The 20477-nt window shown below is 41.2% G+C and overlaps 1 protein-coding gene and 1 non-coding gene across 2 annotated transcripts in view; one reads left to right on the top strand and one right to left on the bottom strand.

Annotated features, from left to right (window-relative positions):
• LOC126191961 (probable RNA-binding protein 19) overlaps window positions 1-20477 on the top strand; it is a 130574-nt gene that overhangs the window by 4429 nt on the left and 105668 nt on the right. The gene's annotated exons all lie outside the window — the stretch shown is intronic.
• Window positions 7393-7467, bottom strand: Trnat-agu (transfer RNA threonine (anticodon AGU)). The gene has a single exon. It is a non-coding gene; the product is annotated as a tRNA-Thr (tRNA).

Below are 20477 nucleotides of genomic sequence, written 5' to 3'. Positions count from 1 at the left end.
TTGATGATGATTAGTCTGTTGGAATGGGACATTAAGTCCATCGATAACCAGTCCATCGATAACCCCTTTGGCGCTACTCGAGAGGGGTGGGCTATGTACTAACACTGGGTTTCATACTATTCCTTCTATCATAATCGTACACACGACTGTGACACCACACTATATGCACACCCTTTACATTCACCACAGATCTCTCTCACTTCACGAGGTAAATATGCTGTTGTTGTTGTTGTTGTTGTGGTCTTCAGTCCTGAGACTGGTTTGATGCAGCTCTTCATGCTACTCTATCCTGTGCAAGCTTTTTCATCTCCCAGTACCTACTGCAACCTACATCCCTTTGAATCTGCTTAGTGTACTGATCCCTTGGTCTCCCTCTACGATTTTTACCCTCCACGCTGCCCTCCAATACTAAATTGGTGATCCCTCGATGTCTCAGAACATGTCCTACCAACTGATCCCTTCTTCTAGTCAAGTTATGCCACAAACTTCTCTTCTCCCCAGTCCTATTCAATACCTCCTCATTAGTTATGTGATCTACCTATCTAATCTTCAGCATTCTTCTGTATCACCACATTTCGAAAGCTTCTATTCTCTTCTTGTCCAAACTATTTATCGTCCATGATTCACTTCCATACATGGCTACACTCCATACAAATACTTTCAGAAACGACTTCCTGACACTTAAATCTATACTCGATGTTAACAAATTCCTCTTCTTCGGAAACGCTTTCCTTGCCGTTGCCAGTCTACATTTTACATCCTCTCTACTTCGACCATCATCAGTTATTTTGCTCCCCAAATAGCAAAACTCCTTTACTACTTTAAGTGTCTCATTTCCTAATCTAAACCCCTCAGCATCACCCGACTTAATTCAACTACATTCCATTATCCTTGTTTTGCTTTTGTTGATGTTAATCTTATATCCTCCTTTCAAAACACTATCCATTCCGTTCAACTGCTCTTTCAAGTCCTCTGCTGTCCTTGACAGAATTACAATGTCATCGGCAAACCTCAAAGTTTTTATTTCTTCACCATGGATTTTAATACCTACTCCGAATTTTTCTTTTGTTTCCTTCGCTGCTTGCTCAACCCTGTCTCACTCCCTTCCCAACCACTGCTACCCTTTCATGCCTCTCGACTCTTATAACTGCCATCTGGTTTCTGTACAAATTGTAAATAGCCTTTCGCTCCCTGTATTTTACCCCTGCCACCTTCGCTAGTGTGCACGACCACCATCTCCGGCAGCTTGGCCCAGTCCAAGCCTGTCTGCAACTGAACATGTCATCTTTAAGGTGAGTGGCAATCTGTCCTTTCCCTTATATTGTTGATATTCAAGCCTGGATTTACGATTGTTTGATTTTACTTAAATATACACTTCATAGAAGATTCTAGTAATGGTAATTGGCATCACTCTTCTGTTGAATGCAGTAATGGAAAACCATTGCATAAAACTGATAATTTTCTTATTCCACTGAATTAATATTGCTGAATATTGTTCATATGGTGCACTCTAAAGCGGAACTTTCTGATTGCCATGTCCATGACTTGAAGATGGTATTGAGGTATGTTAGCAACATTAGGTCAAACATTTAACTACTTAGCCACTATGTCTTAAGTTTCACCTGGCTCCCAACACCAGTGGCACTTTATTGCAGTTTGTTCTGTAAATTCTCCCTTTTTTCTTTGCACTGTCGTTTTGTTCTCAGACATTAAGTTGTCTGCTATGTACAGATAACACAAAGTGATTGTTATTTCATTAGTGTCGGAAGTTCCATGCGGCTTTTCGCAGATGATGCTGTAGTATACAGAGAAGTTGCAGCATTAGAAAATTGCAGTGAAATGATGGAAAATCTGCAGCGGATAGGCACTTGGTGCAGGGAGTGGCAACTGACCCTTAACATAGACAAATGTAATGTATTGCGAATACATAGAAAGAAGGGTCCTTTATTGTATGATTATATGATAGCGGAACAAACATTGGTAGGAGTTACTTCTGTAAAATATCTGGGAGTATGAGTGCGGAACAATTTGAAGTGGAATGGTCATATAAAATTAATTGTTGGTAAGGTGGGTGCCAGGGTGAGATTCATTGGGAGAGTCCTTAGAAAATGTAGTCCATCAACAAAGGAGGTGGCTTACAAACCACTTGTTCGACCTATACTTGAGTATTGCTCATCAGTGTGGGATCCGTACCAGGTCGGGTTGACAGAGGAGATAGAGAAGATCCAAAGAAGAGTGGCATGTTTCGTCACAGGGTTATTTGGTAAGCATGATAGCGTTACAGAGATGTTTAGCAAACTCAAGTGGCAGACTCTGCAAGAGAGGCGCTGTGCATCGTAGTGTAGCTTGCTGTCCAGGTTTCGAGAGGGTGCGTTTCTGGATGAGGTATTGAATATATTGCTTCCCCCTACTTATACCTCCCGAGGAGATCACGAATGTAAAATTAGAGAGATTTGAGCGGGCACGGAGGCTTTCCAGCAGTCGTTCTTCCCGCGAACCATACGCAACAGGAAAGGGAGGTAATGACAGTGGCACGTAAATTGCCCTCCGCCACACACCGTAGGGTGGCTTGCGGAGTATAAATGTAGATTAGATGGGGTAACTTTTTAACATCTTGGCTTTCATGGCAGTTCTTGTTCTTCCGTCCAAGCTGTTGTTATTTACTATCTTCCCTCACTGTTACCAAAATCAAGAAATCGAATATATAAAAAACTATGGATACTTGGGATGGCAGTTATTGTACTTCCATCCAAGCTGTTGTTATTAACTATCTTCCCTCACTGTTTCCAGAATAAAGAAATTTAATATATAAAAAGCTATGGATACTTGGGATGCATTTACTCCTTGGGAGCAGTACAGAATGTGATACACCCTACCAGCTCGGACAGATGACACTATTAGTAACGCAGTGTCACCACTGTGTAATCACTGAGGTGAGGAGGCAACGCGCGCGCGTGCGCACACACACACACACACACACACACACACACACACACACACACACACACACACACACACACACACTGGTGCTATTGTGCGGCTAAACAGATAATGCCAGGACTGTAATTCAGCAGATAGATTGGGGTGGTTAGAGGGAGAAAGGATTTGGGTGGAAGTGTGGCTGATGGCTTGTATGGAGGCAGTAGGTGCACCAGGTAAAAAAGTGGCATACAGACACTGCTTTTGGTGAGTTCATGCAACACTTGATGATGATGATGATGATGATGAGTTGATTGGGAAGGTATGATAAGTTAGAGGAAGGAGAAAATGTTGAGTAGAGGATGTGGGTGCAGTGGAGAATGAAGCCAGGAGGATTATGGAAATGAAGAATGTGTTGCAAGAATAACTCCCATCTATGTGGGTGTTGGGGGGCAAGTGAGATCCATGTGGTGTAGGTTGTAAATCAGCCATTGAACATGAGCATTTTGTGTTCTGCAGCATGTTCTGCCACCGGGTTGTCAATTCTTCTGCTGGCACAGTGTTAGGCAGTGGCCACTCATTCTAGTAGACACCTGGTTGGTAGTCTTTCCCCATAAAATGCTGTCCAAAAATTGTGTCAGAGCTGGTATGTGATATGGTTGATTTCACAAGTGCGTAGCTTCTGACGGGATAGAATAAGCTTGTGTCAGAAGTGTAATAGGATGTGCTAGGTGGGTGAATTGGGCAGGTAGTAGGTATGATGAGCAGCAGAATACTACTAAGAGGGGTATTAAGAATCATAGGTAGGATATCCCTCATTTCCAGGCACAATGGTAGATAGTCGAAGTTCTGGTGAAAGATGTGGTTAAGTTGCTCTAGTCTGGGATGATGGGTGATACAGGAGTGCTGCTTCGCAGTTTGGCGTGGGGTAGTGGGAGGATTAGGCTGTGTGAGGATATGGCCCAGCAAATCTGTTTCCAAAGTAGGTTTGGGGGATAGTGCCTGTCTGTGAAGTCCTTTGTGAGATGTTCAGCATATTGAGTAAGGGAATTCTCATCACTGTACATGTGCCATCCGTGGGTGGTCAGACTGTATGGCAGTGAGGTTTTTGTGTGAAGGGATGGCAGTTGTCAAAATGCAGGTACTCTTGATGGCTAATGGCCTTGATGACGACAGAAGTCTGAGTGATAATGTGTAGGAAGGTGGTACATTGGGATAAAGTAGTATCAGTTGAGTGAATGGGAGAGGTGTTGATGTTGTGGAGGAATAAGGATAGCGTGTGCTGGTCCAGACCATGAGGATGTTATCAATGAGCCTGAATCAGACAAGGGGTTTGGGGTTTTGGGGAAATAGGAAGATTTCCTCTAAATGGTCCATAAACAGATGGACATCAGAGGGTGCCCATGGCCGCACTGCAGATTTGTGTACATATCTCCCCCTCAGAGGAAAAGTAGTTACTTGTGAGGATTTGATTTGTTAGATGTGTAAGGAATGAGATAAAGGGTTTGAAGTTAGGACATTGGGAGAGGTAGTGTTGAATAGTAGTGAAGCCATGGGCATGGGAGATGTTGGTGTGTGGGTAAGTGTCATTAATGGTGATGTATAGGGGCCAAGGTGGTAATGAGGTGGGGCTGCTCAAGTCAGTTGAGGAAGTGGTTTGTGTCTTTTATATGAGAAAAGGCAGTCAGCAGTTGGTTGGAGGTGATAGTTGACAAGAATAGGATTCTTTCAGTGATAGCACAGTAACCAGATACAATGGGGTGCCCAGAATTGTTGGGTTTATGGATTTTGGCAATCATGTAGTAAGAAGCTGGGTGTGTGTGTGGGGGCAGGGGGGGGGGGGGGTGAAAAGGGAAATGGATTCAGAGGAAATATTCTGAGAGTCTGAGATGGGCATAAGGATTTGAGCAGGGTTTGGATTCTATGTAGAGAACTACGTAAATATGAGTTATCCTTGCAACACATCCTTCTTTCCAGTGATCCTCCTAGCTTCAATCTCTGCTAACTATCTGACCCACACCCTGTATTCTAATGTCTCATATACCTCTGCTCCCAGTACACTTCACTGTGCCATCATCATCATGTGCTACACAAACGTACCAGCTCTGGTGCCCATGTGTCATGTTCTTATGTTGTATCTCTGCTACCTCTCCCTCTAGCATTCCTGTTCCACGCACCTGCTGCCTCCCTCTGGACCTTCAGCCACTCTTCCCCAAACCTTCCATCTGCTTTCCACCCCTCTTCTCCCTCTACCCATCCTGCTGAACACTGCCCCTCACATCAATCTCTGCAAACTGCAATCCCAGCATTGTGTGTTTGGCCAGTAATCTCCAAGTATACTAACATAAGAATTCATCAGGGCACCATGTTGGGATCAATATAAAAATGTTACGTGGAGAAAATTTTGTTTTGCTGATGACAACAACATTGTAATCACAGATAGAATGCCAGAAATTGTAGTAGAGAAAGCAAACGAAAACTTAACAATTAATCATGCAATAAACTTACACCGAATATAGAGAAAACAAATGGCATGAATTTCTGCATAATAAGGGAAAATAATTAGCTGTAAAGTTGAATGCTGATGAAAATTTCATAGATTGCAAAGTAAACACAAAAGTTTTGAGAATTAATATTGACTGTCACCTGAAGTGGAATAAACACACAACTACACTAGCAAAGAACATGTCATTGGCGTGCCATGTCCTTAGAGACCTTTCTTTAGTGTGTAATAGACAATGTCTCATAGTGACAAACTATTCCTGCATGCATTCCATCCCCAGCTGTGGAATAATTTTTGAGAGTTCGATACACAAAATGTGGACACAGTCTTCAGCCTATAGAAAAGGGTCATTAGAATAAAAACTAAAATCAATAATGGAGCTTCCTGTAAATATCTGTTTAAACATCTCGGGATTTGAATTACACCATGTTAGTACACCTACCCATTGGTTATGCTTTTCAAGAAGAAGATCAGCAGTTATCCCTCAAAGAGCAGCATTTATGATCATGGAACAAGAATCAGTAAACAAACAGAAGACAGAAAACTTAACGATAAATTGCCAAGAAGATTAGAGATGAATACAATCCAAATATTTAAAAAAGTGAATTAAAGCACGCCTCTTAAATAACTCATACTACAAAGCAAAGGATTATTCTAATAATATGGATTAGGGAAGAGTAAAAAATTAACATTTATTGTGTGTGTGTGTGTGTGTGTGTGTGTGTGTGTGTGTGTGTGTGTGTGTGTGTGTGTGTGTGTGTGTGTGTGCGCGCGCGCTCGTGGGTGAGTGATCGCACGTTTGCACAAGGGGTATAGTTTGTGTTTGTGCATAGTGTGTCCATTGATGTGATTCAAACTTAAAACGAAGCATAGGGCTCTAGTTAGAGAGATGCTGAATGAAACACATTTGGCTCTCTGTAGGGCAATGCATGAAGCCTGCAATGATTACTGTAGCAGAATATTACCAGAAGATCTCTCACATAACCTAAAAGAAATTTTGACCAAAATGTAAAGACTGTTAGTATATTCAAATTAAATGTCGAGATACTGATGGACAAGATGGGAAATGGAACTGATCGTAGCTAACCAAAAGCAGAAGTGCTGAACTTAGTTTTCAAATGTTCCTTTACAAAGAAAATTCAGGAGTTTTGCACCAACTTATTTCTTGTACCTCTGCAAAGGTGAGTGAAATAGATGTTAGTGCTGTGGCATTGGGAAACAGCTGAAATCATTAAAATTGAACAAACCTCCAGGACCCAGTGGAATCTGTATCAGATTTTATACCAAATTCATGCCTGACTCAGCCGCTCTTTCAGTGTAAAATGCAATAGATCACTCAAACAAAAACTGTTCCCATTGGGTGGGAGAAAGCACATCTGTCTACAAGAAGGGAGCAGAAGTGATCTACAAACCTACCATTATATCCATTTGTTGTAGAATCTTAGATCATATTCAGAGCTCAAATATAATGTGGTATCTGGATTCTGAAAACATCACTCATGTGTAATCCAACTCGCACTTTTCTTACATGGCATGTTGAATGCTGTGGACCAAGGTAGTCAGGTCGATACAGTATTTCTCAACTTCTAAAAAGCATTTGACCGAGTACCACATGTACACTTATTATCAAAAATATGGTTATATAGGATATCGTGGGAAGTTAGCGACAGGACAGAGGATTTTTTGGTATGGAGGATGGAGCATGTTATCTTCATTGGAGAGTCATCAGCAGATGTCCCCCAGGGAAGTATGTTGGGACCCTTGTTGTTCATGTGGTATTTTAATGAACTGACGGACAATATTACAATATTACAAGTATATGAAGACGGCATCTGTTCTTTCAAACTTGTCCGAAAGAACAGATACCATTAGTGATCTTACAGCTCTCGAAGAATGAAATTACAATGAAATCCAGATCATTAGTTGCCTACAGGCATTGATAAATATCAACAGGGACAGTTGAAAATGTGAGCTCCGACCGGGACTTGAACCCGGGATCTCCTGCTTACTTGGCAGATGCTCTAACCGACTGAGCCACCGAGAACACAGATAATAGTGCAACTGCAGGCACTTATCTCTGGCACAATCCCTGTGAGACCCTCACTTACAACTTACTGTCCACATACTACATTTGTACTGCCCCTGCCCACTATACAAATTACTCGTGGCAGTCAGTCTACCGATTCCCGTAAGAATTCGGGCATTGTGAGTGCATTCGCACAAAAGAAGCTCATTGGCTGGTATGCCTTATCTATATGAAGATGGTATCTGTTCTTTCGGACATGGCCTCAGTGGCTCAGTTGGATAGAGCATCTGCCATGTAAGCAGGCTCAGTCGGATAGAGCATCTGCCATGTAAGCAGGCTCAGTCGGATAGAGCATCTGCCATGTAAGCAGGCTCAGTCGGATAGAGCATCTGCCATGTAAGCAGGCTCAGTCGGATAGAGCATCTGCCATGTAAGCAGGCTCAGTCGGATAGAGCATCTGCCATGTAAGCAGGCTCAGTCAGATAGAGCATCTGCCATGTAAGCAGGTTCGAGTCCCAATCGGGGCACACATTTTCAGCTGTCCTCATTGATATTTATCAATGCCTGTAAGCAACTAATGGTCTGGATTCCATTGTAATTTCATACTACAAGTAATTTCGATTGTTTCCTTATGATACATTATCTACAATGAAGTACACTCTGAAGAAAGTTGCAAAAATATTCTGTCACATCTTCATAAGGTTTCAAAGTCGTGCAAAGACTGGCAACATGCTTTGCATGTGTGGGACTGTAATATTGTGAACTACTCAAAATGCAGAAATGTAGTGTCGTATGACAACAGTATTAATGAGTTGTCATTGAAATCATTCAACTCAAACAAATACCTGGGTGTAACAATTTGTAGGGATGTGAAATGGATCAGTCTGTAGATTCAGTTGTAGGCAAAACTGATGGCACACTTTGGTTCATTGGTAGGATACTAGGAAAATGCAATCTGTCTACAAAGTATATTGCTTAAAAGACACTCGTGCGACCCATCCTAGAACACTGGTCTAGCGTTAAGGACACTTATGAAATGTAATTAACAGGGATATTGAACATATACCAAGAAGGGCAGCATGAATTGTTCAGGTTTGTTTGACCCATGGGAGAACATCACTGAGATGCTGAAAGAGCTGAACTGGCAAATGATTGATGATAGACACAAATTACCCCTGAAGGCTGTTTAATAAGTTTCACGGTCCAACATTAAGTGATGAATCTAGGAGTACAGTACAACCTCCTACTTGTTACTGCTTTAGTGATAGCAAAATCAAGATTAGACCAATTACGGAGCCCACATACACTTAAACTATTCATTCTTCCAGCACTCTGTATGTTAATGTAATTGGGGGGAGGGGGGGAGGATCAAATAATTGTTTAAACCCACATCTGACCATTGTGATTTAGGTTTTCCATGATTTCCCTAAATTGCTTCATACAAATGTTGGGATGGTTCGTTTGAAAGGGCACGGCCAATTTCCTTCCCCATCCTTCCCTAATCCAAGCTTGTGCTCTGTCTCTAATGACAGGATACTAATCTCCTCCTCCTCTTAAAACCTAATTATTGCTACAGAGGTCTCCAGAGCAAGGATGTACAAGTAGGTGAATAGGGTAAAAGTATTTTTTGTTAGTTATTGTTCACTTGTTCATGAATATGTGTAAAAAATGTATCAAGATTGCCGGCCAGTGTGGCCGAGCGGTTCTAGGCACTTCAGTCTGGAACTGCGTGACTGATACGGTCGCAGGTTTAAATCCTGCCTTGGGCATGGATGTCTGTGATGTCCTTAGGTTAGTTAGGTTTAAGTACTTCTAAGTTCTAGTGTATTGATGACCTCAGATGTTAAGTCCCATTATGCTCTGAGCCATTTGTATCAAGATTAACAGTGCAGCATGTTAATGTAGGTGTACATGAGGTCATATTACTGTATGCATGAATTAGTCAATTTAAAAGAGAGAAATGTTTCTTTTTTTAGTTAAGATGATGTGTCTGATATTTTGTAAATTATCTATGAAATAATGCACAACTAACATAACATCTGCATCCCACGAGCCAGCTTCCTATTTGTGCTGGAGGATAGTTATGGTGATGCTATATTATTTCCCCTTCTCTATTATATTGTCAAATGCGGCATGGGGAGAACGATTATGGTAGAACTTCATAAGAGCTCTAATTTCTTTGAATTTCTTGTTGTGGTCATTTCACGAAATATATTTGGGATGAAGTAATTTGTTGCCTGTCTCTGTTTGTAATGTACACTATTGGAATTTCAAATGTAAACCTCACCATGATGCATAATGCTTCTTTTGCAGCATCAGCCACTGGAGTTTTTTGAGTGTCTCCTTAACACTGTCACACTGGCTAAACAACCCCCAGGGAAATGCACTGATCTTCTTCATCCCTCCTTCTCTACACCTTCCCCCTTTCACATTCCCCCTCCCTCTCCTCCTCCCCCTTCCCTTTCTGTCCTTCTCCCCCTCCATTCCCTCTCCCTCCTATTGCCCAAACCTGTCAGGTTTCAAGACTAGTGAGCAATATTCAAGAATTAGTCTTGCAATTATTTTGTGAGCCACTTCTTTCGTGAATAAATTACATTTACTTTATATTTCCCAATGAATCCCAGCCTGGCATTTTATTTTATGTGGTCACTCTGCTTTAGATAGCTCCTAATATTACTTCTATATACACTGAGGTGTCAAAAGTCATGGAATACCTCCTAAAATCATGTCAGACCTCCTTTTGTCCAGCGTAGTGCAACATCTCGACGTGACATGGACTCAACAGGTCGTTGGAAGTCCCCTGCAGAAATATTGAGGTGTGCTGCCTCGATAGCCATCCATAATTGCAAAAGTATTGGGAGTGCAGGATGATGTGCCCAAAATGACCTCTCATTTAAGTTACATAAATGTTCGATGGAATTCATGTTGGGTGTGACATGACATCCTTGTTTGGGAACTTAAAAGTCCATGAATGGCTGCAAATGGCCTTCAAGTAGCTGAATGTAACCATTTCCAGTCAATGATTGGTCCAGTTGGACCAGGTGAACCAGTCCATTTCATGTAAACAGAGCTTTCACCTGTATGGAGCCACCACCAGCCTGCACAGTAGCATGTTGACAATTTGAGTTCATGGCTTCTTAGGGTCTGTGCCACATTTGAACCTTACCACCCGCTTATACCAACTGAAATCCAGACTCATCTCACCAGGCCACAGTTTTCCAATCATCTAGGGTCCAACTGATATGGTCATAAGCCAAGGAGAGGTGCTATAGGTGATGTCATGCTGTTATCAAAGGTACTTGTGTCACCCGTTGTCTGCTGCTATAGCCAGGGATACATTCGTTGGCAGCCCTGCAGCCAGGCGACTAGCGCGAGTTTTGGTGTTCTCGTAAAGATAAGTCATTTTAAATTATAAAAATAAATAGTTTAGTACTGATTACGTGGTAATAGGTGTATTGGTGTGCCTTTTAAGCGTACCATTAAAGGTTTCATTTTTCTTTACGTAATATAGCAGAAAACGCAAAAAGATCATACAGTCGTATTTTCTGTTTATGTTTTGCCGCAGCAAATCTATAGAATTTTGTTTAGTTGTTGTTTGCTCTCTTCAGCAATTTAACTGTAGCATACCTCTTCATTATTTAACTCACATTTCCGGAAAGTAGTGTAAAGTTTAAGTTGTTGTTTCAGAAACTTTGCACTGTTTTTTTTTGTTTTGTTTACACACAGTCGCGTGTAGGCCAATTTTGTGGACCCAAATTTTCGTGTTTATCTCTAATTTAACTGACTTATTCTTAATAAACTATTATGTTTATCATGAGTGAAAAGTGTTTGAGTTGCCGTAGAATTTTTAGGTCAGGGCTTTGGTGTGACGGGTGCTGTAGTTTTTTCCATGTAGGTGACTGTAGTGGCGTGGGAATCGGGGAAGTAAATGAGACTCATCAGTGGTTTTGTAGGATATGTAGTAGAGATAGGAAGATACTAGAACAAGGGGAGAAAAATTGCCATCCTTCAGGCTGAGTTAGACAAGGCCACGGGAGATCTTGACAGATTAAAGAGGGAGAAGGGTAAAGAGAGGTGGGAAGTGGCAACAAGCAACAGGAGGAGCAGGCCTAGAACTTCGTCTGACAGCTTCATGGTGAATGTAGAAAATAGATTTGACCTGTTGCTTCAGTTAGGAGCTGATGAGCCTCTAGCAGTTGCAGTTGTAGACACGGCAGCAAATTGAAAAGTAAGAATGTAGGGAACTCAGTAAAGAGAAAGAAAGTGTTGTTGTTGGGCTGTTCCCATGGAAGAGATGTTGGCAAACTTTTGCAGGATGAACTAGGATCAGAATACCAGGTCACCAATTTTTTTTTAAATCTAGTGCTGGTCTGGAGCAGGTGACAGAGGATTTAGGATCACTTTGCAAAGATTTCATTAAGGAAGACACTGTCATTATAGTGGGTGGGGCTGGTAATAGTATTGACAGAGATCCTGGGAACAGTATAGAGTGTGACCGGGCAAAGATTGCATCAGCATCGAAGCATACTAGTGTTGAGTTTGTATCTGTTCCTGGGCACTATGACTGACCTCATTTGAACTCTTCTTTCAAGAGAGTTAATTTGGAGTTGGAATGGCTGCTTATGTTGGGTGCAGGGTCACACATTGGTGTGATTCCTGTTGATTCTCTCAATAGGGGGGATTATACTAGGCATGGCCTTCACCTCAAAAGGGAAGGGTAAACTGGCTGGGAAAATAGCAGGAAAGTTAAAGGGGGGAGGCACCGTCATGAGTGATAAAATATCAGTGGTTATAGGGTTCAGAAAAGACCCTTTTTTAGGGTAGGGAGGACAGAAAAAAAAAATTAAGAGATGTTAGGACTGAGACAAACCTTCAGTTTGAGAAAGAAACCAAAAAACATAATTCTAGCTTATTACATCAGCATGAACAGCTGTTGGTTAAGAATTTTCAACAGTCAGCAGATATTCCAACTCTACCCAATTTTAACTTAGTCAGTGTGAAATGTCAGCTATCTTTATTGCATCAGAATATTCAAGGACTGAGAAATAAATATTCAAGGACTGAGAAATAAAGTTAATGAATTAATTATCTACATAGATAAATTAGAGTCTTCAAACCCAGCTGACATAACCTGCCTCTCTGAACATCATTTGACCACTGGTATAGAACTTTTAAGTGTTACAGGGCTTAAGTTGGCATCTCACTTTTGTAGAGCAGAAATGGAGAAAGGAGGAGTTGCCACATTCATCAGGAACTGTCATTAATTTAAGAACATTGACATTCATAAATTTTGCCTAGAACAGCATATGGAAGCATGTGCAGCAGAAGTAGAATTTTTTAAGGGTGTATCGAGCACCTGCAGGTAACTTAAATCTGTTCATAAACCACCTTGAAGCTGTACTGGCCCATTTAACAACCAGAAACAATAGTGGTTGCTGGTGATTTCAATGTAGATTTCCTTAAAGACCCTCCCAATAAGAACTTATTTGAATTCGTAACAGTATTGTTCAACATCATTCACACTGTAAAGTTTCCCACTAGGGTAGCCAATTGCTCACAAACAGCCATTAATAATATCTTTATCGAAAAGTCCAATGAACAAAATTATATTACAAAACCAATAGTCAATGGCCTCTCAGACAATGACATGCAGTTCCTTCTCTTAAATGTTACTACTGAACAGGATATAAAAACAATTAAATCTGAGCTCAAGAGGGTAATCAGTAAGCCAAAAATTGATTATTTTAGGACACTCCTCAGACATTCACTGGAACGATATTTACAGTGCTCATGGCATGAATGAAAAATATAAAAATATAACACTTTTGCTAGTAAAATCTTACCTTATTTGAACACTGTTTTCCCCCAAAACTAACCGAGGGTAGAGCAAAGTCTACAAAGAAACCATGGATTACTCAAGGAATAGGGGTATCTTGTAAAACAAAAAGAAAACTGTATCTGTCAATTTGAAACAGTTCTGATGTTGATGCTGTAGCACATTACAAGAAATACTTCAAAATATTAGACTATAATACGCACATCAAAGCAAATATATTACAGGGAGAAAAGTCATATCAGATAACAAAATAAAGACAATATGGGATATACCAGGTGAACCGGTATGAAATGAGCAGAAAGATACAATTGTGTCGATAGGAAACATTTGTTGTGAACGAGCCTTAATTTTTTTTTTTTTTTGTTTAGTTTTGTTGGTATGACATCTGTCAAAGTTATTTAGTATACATAAAGTTATGGAACAGACAACATCATATGTTTTCATCGTGTTAACAATGTCGAATTTTGCACCAGAAAGTGATGATTTGCAGAAAGCATTAATTTTTTGTTTTTCATTTGAAAAAAAGTGCTGCACAGTTGCATCGAATACTTGTTGAGGCATATGGTGATCATGCTCTATCAGAAGCAACATGCAAAAGATGGTTTCAACAGTTCAGAAATAATGATTTTGATGCAAGAAATGAAGAACTTGGAAGACCACCAAAAAAGCAATATTGCAAGCAATGTTGGATGAAGATGATACTTTGAGTCAGAAGCAAATGGCAGCAATGCTAAATGTTGCACAACAAACAATTTCTGACCGTTTGAAAGCTGTGAGAAAGATCCAAAAGTGTGGAAAATGGGTGCCACATGAATTGAATGAAAGACAGATGGAAAACCAAAAAACCATTTGTCAAATTTTGCTTCAAAGACATGAAAGAAAATCAATTTTGCATCGAATTATTACTGGCGGTGAAAAATGGATTTATTTAAGAATCCTAAATGGGAAAAATCATGGGTTAATCCGGGACAACCATCAACATCGACTGCAAAACCAGATTGATTTGGCAAGAAGACAATGCTCTGTGTTTGGTGGGATCAGAAAGGTGTGGTGTATCATGAGCTTCTAAAATCCAGTGAAACTGTGAATACTAATTACTACACATAACAAATGATCAAATTGAACTATGCATTGATCGAAAAAAGACCAGAATGGGCCAGAAGACATGGCAAAGTAATTTTTTTACACGACAATGCGCCTGCTCACAAAGCAAAACTGGTTCAGGATACAATCAAAACACTTGGCTGGGAGCTGCTACCACACCCGCCGTGTTCACTAGACTTGGCCCCTTCCGACTACCATTTGTTTTCATCAGTGGGACACACATTGGCTGAGGAACACTTCGATTCCTACGAAGAAGTCAAAAATTGGGTGTCTGATTGGTTTGCTTCGAAAGACGAACATTTCTATTGGCGTGGTGTCCACCAATAACCAGAAAGGTGGTCAAAATGTATAGAAAGCAATGGTCAGTACTTTGAATAACATGTTTTTACGTTTCAATTCAAAATAGTGTTTCATTTTCACAAAAAAAAGTGCTCATTTCATACCGGTACACCTGGTAGTAAAGGAGGAGACTGGTAGAACCAGACATGAAGAGGGACAAATAGCATTAAGAGTAAATGAAACATTGGTGAAAGGTGTTTATAGTGATGCAGAACTTTTTAACAAACATTTTATAACTGTTACTGAAATGATGGGGTTGTCAGGTTCTGTAGATGCTGCTATGGAATGCCACAGACCAGACATTTCAGGGACTTACATAATATGAATTTGACCCTCACTACCCCAGCAGAAATAATTTCCATCATAAAATCTTTAAAATCAAAAACATCTAGTGGGTATGATGAAATATCAACAAAGTTAATTAAAGAATGTGATTCTGAGTTAAATAACATATTAAGCTATCTGTGTAACCAATTGTTTATCAGTGGAATATTTCCTGAATGGTTGAAATATGCTAAAGTTAAGCCACTGTTTAAGACGGGAAATAAAGAAATAGCATCAAATTTCCGTCCAATTTCACTTTTGCCAGCATTCTCAAAAATGTTAGAAAAAGTAATGTACGGTTGGCTTTATAACCATCATATCTCAAATAATGTACTGTCAAAGTCGCAGTTCGGATTTCTAAAGGGTTCTGATATTGAGAAGCCTTTCTGCACTTACAGTGAAAATATGCTCAATTTATTAGACAAAAAATTGCAGCAACTGATATATTTTGTGATCTGTCAAAGGCATTTGACTGTGTAAATCACAGTATCCTTTTAAGTAAATTAGAATATTATGGTGTAACAGGAAATGTTGCAAAATGGTTCAAATCTTATATCTTTGGCAGGAAACAAAGGGTGTTATTAGGAAAGAGACATGTATTATGCTATCAGGCATCATCCAACTGGGAACTAATTACATGTGGGGTCCCACAAGGTTCCATTTTAGGGCCCTTACTTTTTCTTGTGTTATCAATGACCTTCCGTCAGTAACATTACCAGATGCCAATTTTGTATTGTTTGCTGATGATACAAACATTGCAATAAATAGCAAATCAAGCATAGTCTTAGAAAGATCAGCTAATAAAATATTTGTGGACATTAATCACTGGTTCCTAGCCAATTCTTTGTCACTAAACTTTGAAAAAAACACACTACATGCAGTTCAGAACTTGTAAGGCGTGTCCCACAAGTATATGCCTAACATACGATGACAAGCAGATAGAAGAAGTGGACAGTGTTAAACTCTTGGAATTACAGCTTGATAATAAATTCAACTGGGAGGAGCACACCACAGAACTGCTGAAGCGTCTTAACAAATCTCTATTTGCAATGTGAATTGTGTTGGTGGACATAGGGGTTATAAAAATGAAAAAGCTGGCATACTATGCTTACTTTCATTCCATAATGTCATATGGTATTATTTTTTGGGGTAATTCATCAAGCCAAGCTTAAGTTTTCCGGGCACAAAAACGTGCAGTAAGAGTTATATGTAGTGTGAACTCAAGAACATCCTGCATAAGCCTGTTTAGGGAACTAGGGAAACTAACTGCTGTTTCCCAATATATTTATTCCTTAATGAAATTTGTCATTAAAAATATATGACTTTTTCAAACCAACAGCTCAATTCATGGAATCAATACTGGAAATAAGAATAATCCTCACAAGGATTTAAAGTCACTTACTCTTGTACAAAAAGGTGCACATTATTCAGGAACACACATTTTCAATAACTTGTCAGCAGCCATAAAAAGCTTAACAACCAATGAAATTCAGTTTAAGAGAAGCCTAAAGGATTTATTGGTGGCCAACTCCTTCTACTCCATTGATGAATTTCTCAGTAGAACCAACTGATTTGTGTGTGTGTGTGTGTGTGTGTGTGTGTGTGTGTGTGTGTAAAAGTACAATCTAACTTCCGCACCATTTCAGTGCAGTAATCTGTTCATTGTAAATAAGTATTATAGTAGTTTTATTACATGTTTATTACCTTATAAATAAAAAAACAACTTTTTTATTTTAAATTCAGTGCATTAGTGTTTGTAAAATGATTCTTTCATATAGTGTTCATTAAAAAAAAAAGACGATCATTCCACTTGGGACCTGTGGAAGGTACATTAGCTTTTTTGTTTCAGTTGTAAATATTTGTCATGTATTATTGTTTTTCTGGCATGTTCTACATCCTGGAGGATCTCCTCACTACTGATCAATTGGAATGAAAGTAAATCTAATCTAATTCGTTGTATGTGCCACATTGATTTCTGCAGTTATATCATGTAGTGTTGCTTGTGTGTTAGCAATGACAACTCTATGAAAATGCCGCTGCTATTGGTCATTATGTGAAACCCATTCGCCACTGTATTGTCTGTGGTGATGGGTAATGCCAGAAATGTGGTAGTCTTGGCACACTCTTGGCACTGTCTTATACCAGACTTGCGTAACCCTAAATGTTTGCGTGGTAGAGTAATTATGGTGTACGCATGTGTGGGAATGGTGTTTGCACAGCAATCGCTGGCAGAGTGTAACTGAGGTGGAATAAGGGGAACCAGCCTGCATTTGCCGAGGTAGATGGAAAATGGCCTTAAAAACCATCCACAGGCTGGCCGGCACACCAGACCTCGATACTAATCCACTGGGCGGATTCATGCCGGGGATCGGCATGCCTTCCCGCTCGGGAAACAACACTTTAAGCACGGCTAGCCAGATGGGCTGTAAGACCCATAGTGAATGATGTATTTACAGCATTATGATCACTTATGCCCTCCTCTACACTATTTCAAAAACTGTGGGTTTGTAGTTACTATAAGGTTTAAGGTGTTGTTCTCATTAGTCAGTTTTCTAAGTGCTTGCTTGAAGACATTTCCAGACAACACATTCAGAACAATCTCTCTTTACACCAGTTTTAATCCCATAATTCTCCCATTCTGTAGATGAAAAATTGAAGTATCCAGCTATTACAATAACATTATGAGGATATTTAATTGCAATATTGTCAAAGTTTTCTATAGCAGTCTGCCACTGCAGCTTCTGACTCTGGTGGTGTGTAAAAGGATACGGTTCAGAACTTGTAACAACCTTATTAGATTCCCCCCACCACTATCACCACCCTGCGAGTCCAGGGGTTAGAATAGGCTCAAGGTATTCCTGCCTGTCATAAGAGGTGACTAAAAGGAGTCTCCCAATTTTCGGCCCTATAAGTTCAGGTCCCATTTTATTGTTTGACCTCCCACTTCCCAAATTCTACAGAAGTGTGGGCCATTTGGGGAAGGTCACCTTACGTGGTGCACTAGTTATCCTTAGTCTCATTAGAATCGATCTCCTGTACATTTTCTTGTCGTGGCTTTGTATCTCCACCTACAATTCAACTATTTGGGTGAGGACATCTTCCAGCGTATGTCATCTAATTCCCTTGTCTCCTGTCCTCTTTCGCCCGTATGACAGTATTGGATTTCTCTGCAACCAATGTCCAGCACAATACCCAGTACGTTGTGGTGGGGCTGTCATGTACTCATTTGGTGGTAGCAACCTGACAACACAGGGGTTGCACTGCTGATGCCTGAGTTGTAAACTCCCCACGTATGCCTGTCTTCCTGGGGCATCAGGACCCTGGCAAAGGCCATCATGCCTGGTGGCCTTAGCTGTGGCTGGATGGTGCATGTGAGGAGAGCCCCTGATCAGAGTGGGTGGCATCAGGGTGTGTGACCAGCAGTGAAGTGGACCAAGTCATCTTTTGCTGAGGACCAAATGGCCCCAGCAGTCTCTTAAGAAAGGGAAGGTTGATTTCAATGCTGACAGGTATGACCCAAAATTGTTCCCATCCCTAGCAACACCTTGGGAGGAATGGAGGGCCTCAGAAACACAGGATTCATATTTGCTTCATTACTTAGTGTGCAGCAGAACTGATGGGAACTCCTTTCTCGATACGAAGCCTCTGTTTTTTGTTGAGCACCTGGAGGATAAGTTTGGGGAAGTGACAGCACTGTCCAAAATGCGCAGTGGGTCAGATGTGATTCAGACAGCATCTCTCACCCAGCTGGGAGATATTCCTGTTTTGGTCACTCCCCATAAAAACCTCAACATGATCCAGGGAATTATTTTTCATCATGATCTCCTGTTGCAGTCTGATGATGAACTACGTGCCAGTTTAGAACAGTGGGGTGTTCATTTTGTCTGGCATGTTTACAGGAGCCCCAAAGATAATAGGGGTTCTACTGTTGCCTTCATCTTGGCTTTTGAGAGTGATTCATTACCTGAAAATGTCAAGGTGGTGATGTACTGCTGTGACATCAAAGCTTATGTCCTTTACCTATGCGGTGCTTTAAGTGCTGGAAATTTGGGCACATATCCTCCCCGTGCACATGTCCTCCCGGTACTCAAAAAGGAGTGGAAAATTATGGAGTACAAGCTGTCTTACTGTGAGGCTAAACTCAAATATGAAAGTCTAAATCCTTTTCAAATGCTATCTTCCTATGCTGCCACCACGATGGCATCACCATCGATGACGCCATCATCTGAGGGTACTCCAGTGGGCCCTTAGGGCCGCCCATCTTCCATCCCCCTCCAGCTGGCTGGGGGCAAGTCGTCTTCTGTTGCTCCCAAAGCTTCTACTTTGGTAGCATTGCTCCCCCAAATGCCGGATACATTGGTCCCCTCCCCCCAGCCAGAGAAGAAACAGCCTCCTCCAACTCCTCTTAATTGAAGGGGTCACTTGGGACTCTACCTTCCATGGTCCCCCCTCCCCCCACTCCCCAGTGGTCAAGTGGACACCAGCCAGTTGCTGAAAGAGCCAGTGGCTGCTGATTGGAGGGCTTCATGGTCTTCCTCTGTCCCTGAAGCTACTTCCGAGAAGCCCCCCAGAAAGCCGCTAAGGAGCAGTGAGAGGACAAACCACCAAAGTAGTAGTCTACTGAGAAATGGGAGCTTACAGTGGCCCCCACACCAGCACTCCCGCACGGCTCTGCGTCCAAGGATGAGGTGGAGATTCTGGTGTCCCCTGAGGACATAGATCTCGACAACGCCTCAGATGCATTGGTACTGGATGCCAACATTCAACCGTGGTGGTAGGTGATGCTGAGGCCTAATTTGCCTCCTTGGTTACTTCATGCCTCCCCAGATGACAGAAAGCGTCATTCTCCAGTGGAACTGTGGTGGCTTCTTCTCTCAAATGGCTGTGTTAAGTCAACTTTTAAGTGTTACACCTGCTTTTTGCATTGCCCTTCCAGAAACCTGGTTTCTCGCAATGTGGACCCCCGCCCTTTGTGGCTATCGGGAGTACTACAAAAACCTTACTGCCTATGACAGACAGTCAGGTGGAGTTTCTGTCTTCGTCCTTACCTCTGTCTGTAGCAAACCTGTGCCCCTTCAAACACTTTTAGTAGTTGTGGTTGTTAGGGTGAGGACAACACAGGAAATTACCATCTATAACATCTACCTACATCCAGATGGTGATGCAACACCCCACATATTCGCTGCACTCATTTCGCAACCCCCCCCCCCCCAGCCTATTCTCCTTCTGGGTGATTTTAATGCCCATAATCCATTGTGGGATGGAACCAAGGTTAGTAGCTGTGGCAAAGACGTTCAGGACCTACTAACTCAACTCGACCTTTGCCTCCTAAATACAGGTGCCCCCACGCATTTCAGTGTGGCATATGGGACCTATTTGGCCATTGATCTCTTGGTTTGTAGTCGTGGCCTTCTCCCATCTATTCA

The sequence above is a fragment of the Schistocerca nitens genome, chromosome 1 (genome assembly GCF_023898315.1).
Source record: "Schistocerca nitens isolate TAMUIC-IGC-003100 chromosome 1, iqSchNite1.1, whole genome shotgun sequence".
NCBI lineage: Eukaryota > Metazoa > Arthropoda > Insecta > Orthoptera > Acrididae > Schistocerca > Schistocerca nitens.
The sequence above is the reverse complement of the archived record's forward strand: the minus strand, read 5'-3'. Positions and strand labels throughout refer to the sequence as shown.